Source organism: Ascaphus truei, unplaced genomic scaffold (genome assembly GCF_040206685.1).
Source record: "Ascaphus truei isolate aAscTru1 unplaced genomic scaffold, aAscTru1.hap1 HAP1_SCAFFOLD_2285, whole genome shotgun sequence".
In the NCBI taxonomy this organism is placed as follows: Eukaryota; Metazoa; Chordata; class Amphibia; order Anura; family Ascaphidae; genus Ascaphus; species Ascaphus truei.
In genome coordinates, this window is record NW_027455203.1 from 35,224 (window position 1) to 42,465 (window position 7,242).

Consider the following 7,242-nt stretch of genomic DNA (forward strand, 5'->3'; position numbering starts at 1 on the left):
ATGCAGGGCTGCATGCTGGGTATTATGCAAAGAACGGGCGCTGCATGCTGGGTATTACACAAAGTATGCAGAGCTGCATGCTGGGTATTATGCAAAGAACGGAGCGCTGCATGCTGGGTATTACACAAAGTATGCAGAGCTGCATGCTGGGTATTACACAAAGTATGCAGAGCTGCATGCTGGGTATTACACAAAGTATGCAGAGCTGCATGCTGGGTATTACACAAAGTAGGGAGAGCTGCATGCTGGGTATTACGCAAAAGTATGGAGAGCTGCATGCTGGGTATTACACAAAGTATGCAGAGCTGCATGCTGGGTATTACACAAAGTATGGAGAGCTGCATGCTGGGTATTCTGGATATTACCTGAAGAGACAGGTATAAGAATGAATGGGATTGAGAGCAAAAGAAAAGTCCGTGACCTCATCACAGGGGTAAAGAAATTAAAATGGCGGTAGGCCGGACATATCGCAAGAAGAAATGCTCACCGTTGGACACAAAAAAGATGGTACTCGACTGGATTCCCGGGGGTATGAAAAGACCAAGACGACGTCCACAAGTAAGACGGGAGGATGAAATGAGAATGTGTGTGTGGGGCGACGTGGAGAAGAGAGGCTGTAACCACAGGGGCTGGGGGACCATCGGGGGGCTTCATCCAGCAGCGGGGAGACACGGGCTGGGGAGGATGGGATGAGGCAATGTGTGGGGCGACGTGGAGAAGAGAGGCTGTAACCACAGGGGCTGGGGGACCATCGGGGGGCTTCATCCAGCAGCGGGGAGACACGGGCTGGGGAGGATGGGATGAGGCAATGTGTGGGGCGACGTGGAGAAGAGAGGCTGTAACCACAGGGGCTGGGGGACCATCGGGGGGCTTCATCCAGCAGCGGGGAGACACGGGCTGGGGAGGATGGGATGAGGCAATGTGTGGGGCGACGTGGAGAAGAGAGGCTGTAACCGCAGGAGCTGGGGGACCATCGGGGGGCTTCATCCAGCAGCGGGGAGACACGGGCTGGAGAGGATGGGATGAGGCAATGTGTGGGGCGACGTGGAGAAGAGAGGCTGTAACCGCAGGACCTGGGAGATCACTGGGGAGGCTTCATCCAGCAGTGGGGAGACACGGGCTGGAGAGGATGGGATGAGGGAATGTGGGAGAGACGTGGAGAAGAGAGGCTGTAACCACAGGGGCTGGGGGACCATCGGGGGGCTTCATCCAGCAGAGGGGAGACACGGGCTGGGGAGGATGGGATGAGGGAATGTGTGGGGCGACGTGGAGAAGAGAGGCTGTAACCGCAGGAGCTGGGGGACCATCGGGGGGCTTCATCCAGCAGCGGGGAGACACGGGCTGGAGAGGATGGGATGAGGGAATGTGGGAGAGACGTGGAGAAGAGAGGCTGTAACCGCAGGAGCTGGGGAACCATCGGGGGGCTTCATCCAGCAGCGGGGAGACACGGGCTGGGGAGGATGGGATGAGGGAATGTGTGGGAGCGACGTGGAGAAGAGAGGCTGTAACCACAGGACCTGGGAGATCACTGGGGAGGCTTCATCCAGCAGTGGGGAGACACGGGGTGGAGAGGATGGGATGAGGGAATGTGGGAGCGACGTGGAGAAGAGAAGCTGTAACCGCAGGACCTGGGAGATCACTGGGGAGGCTTCATCCAGCAGTGGGGAGACACGGGGTGGAGAGGATGGGATGAGGGAATGTGGGAGCGACGTGGAGAAGAGAAGCTGTAACCGCAGGACCTGGGAGATCACTGGGGAGGCTTCATCCAGCAGTGGGGAGACACGGGCTGGAGAGGATGGGATGAGGGAATGTGTGGGAGCGACGCGGAGAAGAGAGGCTGTAACCGCAGGACCTGGGGGATCACTGGGGAGGCTTCATCCAGCAGTGGGGAGACACGGGATGGGGAGGATGGGATGAGGGAATGTGGGAGCGACGTGAAGAAGAGAGGCTGTAACCGCAGGACCTGGGAGATCACTGGGGAGGCTTCATCCAGCAGTGGGGAGACACAGGGTGGGGAGGATGGGATGAGGGAATATGTGGGAGCGACGTGGAGAAGAGAGGCTGTAACCGCAGGACCTGGGAGATCACTGGGGGGGCTTCATCCAGTAGCGGGGAGACACGGGCTGGGGATGATGGGATGAGGGAATGTGGGAGCGACGTGGAGAAGAGAGGCTGTAACCGCAGGACCTGGGAGATCACTGGGGGGGCTTCATCCAGTAGCGGGGAGACACGGGCTGGGGATGATATATATTTTTTTTTTTATCTACTCAGCACTTTAGAAAAATAGACGTTAGGATATTAAAATACAATAAATGCAACAAAGATTTTAAAAAAACAATACATGATAGCAAAGGGAATCTCTGTCCTGATGAGCTTGCAATCTAAATGGTATGTTGAGAGACAGGAAGGGGGGAGTAAGTGCCGTGGACGGAGTATTGCCGAGCCTGTGTGTGGGGAGCAGTGGGAACATGAAGGAGTCCGAAGGAGAATGCCAGTTTGTTACAATGTGGCTCTTGAGAATTGACAACCTACAATGTATCCTTAATGTGTGTATATTTGTATTTTTAAAGTACCAACACTACTCCGTCCTTTACAAACAAATAAATAAGGGAATTACACTACAATAAGTACCGATCATAGCCAACGTAATCCCTGCCCCAGGGAGCTTACACTCTAATAGATACACAATGAATAACAGCACAAGGATTTGTTACAGTGGCAGCCTCAATAATAGGATGTTACTTTATCCAAGAGAAAGGAGTGGAGGAAGGAGAGAATGTGAGTGTACGTGGGGCGTGGGGGAGAGTGTGAGTGTACGTGGGGCGTGGGGGAGAGTGTGAGTGTACGTGGGGCGTGGGGGAGAGTGTGAGTGTACGTGGGGCGTGGGGGAGAGTGTGAGTGTACGTGGGGTGTGGGGGAGAGTGTGAGTGTACATGGGGCGTGGGGGAGAGTGTGAGTGTACATGGGGCGTGGGGGAGAGTGTGAGTGTACGTGGGGTGTGGGGGAGAGTGTGAGTGTACGTGGGGTGTGGGGGAGAGTGTGAGTGTACGTGGGGTGTGGGGGGAGAGTGTGAGTGTACGTGGGGTGTGGGGGGAGAGTGTGAGTGTACGTGGGGTGTGGGGGGAGAGTGTGAGTGTACGTGGGGTGTGGGGGAGTGTGAGTGTACGTGGGGTGTGGGGGGGAGTGAGTGTACGTGGGGTGTGGGGGAGTGTGAGTGTACGTGGGGTGTAGGGGAGAGTGTGAGTGTACGTGGGGTGTGGGGGAGAGTGTGAGTGTAAGTGGGGTGTGGGGGAGAGTGTGAGTGTATGTGGGGTGTGGGGGAGAGTGTGAGTGTACGTGGGGTGTGGGGGAGAGTGTGAGTGTACGTGGGGTGTGGGGGAGAGTGTGAGTGTACGTGGGGTGTGGGGGAGAGTGTGAGTGTATGTGGGGTGTGGGGGAGAGTGTGAGTGTACGTGGGGTGTGGGGGAGAGTGTGAGTGTACGTGGGGTGAGTGTGAGTGTACGTGGGGTGCGGGGGAGAGTGTGAGTGTACGTGGGGTGTGGGGGAGAATGTGAGTGTACGTGGGGTGTGGGGGAGAGTGTGAGTGTATGTGGGGTGTGGGGGAGAATGTGAGTGTACGTGGGGTGTGGGGGAGAATGTGAGTGTACGTGGGGTGTGGGGGAGAGTGTGATTATCACTTCCTGCAGTTTCACTCTCCGGCTCTGCGCCTGCGCTCTGAGTCTCCGGCTCTGAGCCTGCGCTCTGGGTCTCCGGCTCTGCGCTGCCTCAGCAAGCTGTGCGCAAGAGTGAGCAGCGGTATGAACCAAACCCTGTAACCCAGATCAAACCCCAGGGAGCGAGTGTCAGGGAGAGGGCGTCAGGGAGAGGGCGTCAGGGAGAGGGCGTCAGGGAGAGGGTGGCTGTCACATTATCAGTCAGGGAGAGGGTGTCAGGGAGCGAGTGTCAGGGAGAGGGTGTCAGGGAGAGGGCGTCAGGGAGAGGGCGTCAGGGAGAGGGCGTCAGGGAGAGGGCGTCAGGGAGAGGGTGGCTGTCACATTATCAGTCAGGGAGAGGGTGTCAGGGAGAGGGTGTCAGGGAGCGAGTGTCAGGGAGAGGGTGTCAGGGAGAGGGTGTCAGGGAGAGGGCGTCAGGGAGCGAGTGTCAGGGAGAGGGTGTCAGGGAGAGGGTGTCAGGGAGAGGGTGTCAGGGAGAGGGTGTCAGGGAGAGGGTGTCAGGGAGCGAGTGTCAGGGAGAGGGCGTCAGGGAGAGGGCGTCAGGGAGAGGGCGTCAGGGAGAGGGCGTCAGGGAGAGGGCGTCAGGGAGAGGGCGTCAGGGAGAGGGTGGCTGTCACATTATCAGTCAGGGAGAGGGTGTCAGGGAGAGGGTGGCTGTCACATTATCAGTCAGGGAGAGGGTGTCAGGGAGAGGGTGGCTGTCACATTATCAGTCAGGGAGAGGGTGTCAGGGAGAGGGTGTCAGGGAGAGGGTGGCTGCCACATTATCAGTCAGGGAGGGAGTGAGGTGTTGGGGAGGCTCGAGGACTTGCGTTGAGTGCCCTGCCTTATAGACTTCTATGTAACATGGGAAAATAACAAGGATATTTGTGTTTGTAATAGACCTATTAGATCCCTAGTGATTCCCAACAGGGGGGTTCAGGTACCCCAAGGGGTTCACCAAAATCTATGTAATGGGGGATCCCAGGCAGTATCTGGTCTGTAATTGCTACATACGCCTATAACATATATTATATCATAACTGTGTGCCCAGGACATACGTGAAAACGAGATGTTACTCTCAATGTATTACTTCCTGGTAACACATTTTATAAATAAAGTATAGGGGGAGTCCTGAGCCCGTGTGGGGGCTGCGCACTTAGTAAGGCCCCAAACGGCACCTTAGCATGGGGGATACAGCGGTCACTTACAGCAGGAGCTTCCAAAGTCGCTTCCCACAATGCTTTGCCTCAGCAGCAAGGCATTGTGGGGCATGACTTCGGGAGCTCCGGCAGGGAGTGACAGCTATGCCCCCCATGCTGCCTGCGCACACCGAGGGCAGTTTGGGGTATTATTAAGCGTGCTCCCCCCACGAGCTCAGGACACTATGCCTGGGATTGGCTGTTGTTAGCGAGAGTCTGAGTCGGCGATAAGATTTATTCATTAGGGGTTCGCAGCGCAAATATTTTCGAGCTAAGGTGCAGTGTGTAATAAAGTCTGGGAACCGCTGTACTGAAGCTACAGACAAAGCAATATCCTGCGTGTGTGTTTTATTTTTATAAATGCTACAACAACTCTGAATGACATTTTTAAGGGGAGAGGGGGAAAGGGGGGAAAGGGGGGGAGAGGGGGAAAGGGGGAAAATGGGGTAAGGGGCTTGGACTGCTGCTTAAATGGAGGTGACTACATGGTATTGCCATGTAAGTGCCGCCACCAGGTGGACAAAAGTCAGAATGCATAATGAAGTTGAACTTCAGAAAATGTAAGTTTATGGAATGTTACAGAAAGCAAAATGACAAGAACAGAATTTTCTGCTATGGAACAAATACATCTATGTATGTCGAGTGAGACACTAATTTGAAGAAAGCCCTTGAAATCACAATAGAATTATATTGTATTGATACAGCAATTTCCAACATAACTGTATTTCATAAAGCTTTATATTCCAATGAGAAAAAGTGTGTCACAATTACAGTGCGCAGCACATAGGAAATTTACAGAAAGTCCCTCCCCAGGTGAGTTTACAATCTGTGTTTGGTGCCTGAGGCACATGGAGATAAAGTGACTTGCCCAAGGTCACAAGGAGCACACTCACTAATTCAGTGTCATTGTTATCAGAATAAGAGCCTTTAATCCTTCACCCTAGAGATTGTGCGATACATTCATAAGTTAGGTCAATTATCAAATAAATATGTAAAATGACCTCATCCCAGGTCTGTATAAAAAAGGCAAATAACTGGACAGCGTAAAGATTTACAAATAAAACTCACAAAAAACTTCCTTTTCTTTTAAGTAGCAGAGGTGATATTTCTGAATAGAGAACATTGCTGTGTGTCCCTGTTTGGGGAGGAGGGGAATATTTACTTATATGGAAACTCTGCCCAGAACCCTAAAATGTGACTGGATCTGTGGGACTGATCCTTCAGGGATATAACGTTTCCCTTATTTCCAGTTATCTTACTTACAATCTGAATCATTTTCTCCAAAACACTGTTCATGGTCCCAAGGCTCAACAAATTATCCGGCCGCTCCTCCTCCTCTTACCGTGCACCCCAAAACTGGAACAGTCTACCGGAGACTCTCACATCCACCACCAGTCTAAGTTCTTTCAAAACTAAAGCGGTCTCACAGTTTAATCTGGTCTGTAACTGTTACATACGCCGATAACATATATTATCTGTAACTGTGCATGCAATGTCTTGTACATAATGTATAACCCTGCTCACTTATGTAACTGTATTTGTAACCATGTATTGTTATAACTCTGTGCCCAGGACATACTTGAAAACGAGAGGTAACTCTCAATGTATTACTGCCTGGTAACACATTTTATAAATAAATAAAAATAAAAATAAATAAAGTTTCCCATGGACAGGTCACTTCCCTGCAGACCTGACACAGCTCTGCCCCTCCCACTGAGCACACGTGCTCTATCCACACATCTTTACGACACTCCTTTACGGCCGTCGCAGGACTGAGGGTCACGCATCATGCCCCGGCACAGTAAGTCTGCCCTCCCCCCGGCTCCCGGTGGATTATTGCCTCCCCCGGTACCGGGCTCTCTCCCTCACACTCTCCTCCTTTCCCTCCGCAGAGAACAGACGCGCTGGGAAAGCGGCGCGAGATCCCAGGTAAGAGAGGCGCATGTGTTTAAAGGGACCGTCCTCCCCCCCGAGAGGATGCTGGGAGTTGAAGTTTCATTAGTTGTAGCAGGAACGATGCGAGACGCTGTCGTGGACTACACGTTCCAGCATGCATTGCGGCAACACGTGTTCTGTGCTGAGTTTTGTATATTAAATCTCACAGGTTTCTCTTATTTATCTCTAATTAGGAGGCTGTCTCACTCACACTCAGTGACTGTTACTCAGGAGTCTGTCTCACTCACACTCAGTGACTGTTACTCAGGAGTCTCTCACTCACACTCAGTGACTGTTACTCATTAGGAGGCTCTCACTCACACTCAGTGACTGTTACTCAGGAGGCTGTCTCACTCACACTCAGTGACGGTTACTCAGGAGTCTGTCTCACTCACACTCAGTGTCTGTTTCTC

General features: G+C 53.0%; 1 long non-coding RNA gene across 1 annotated transcript; it reads left to right on the top strand.

Moving 5' to 3' along the window:
- Positions 1-265: 265 nt before the first annotated feature.
- LOC142477715 (uncharacterized) lies at positions 266-7,236 on the top strand. Its single transcript, XR_012792634.1, has 3 exons — positions 266-558; positions 6,568-6,695; positions 6,787-7,236. It is a non-coding gene; the product is annotated as an uncharacterized LOC142477715 (long non-coding RNA).
- The last annotated feature ends 6 nt before the right edge of the window (positions 7,237-7,242 follow it).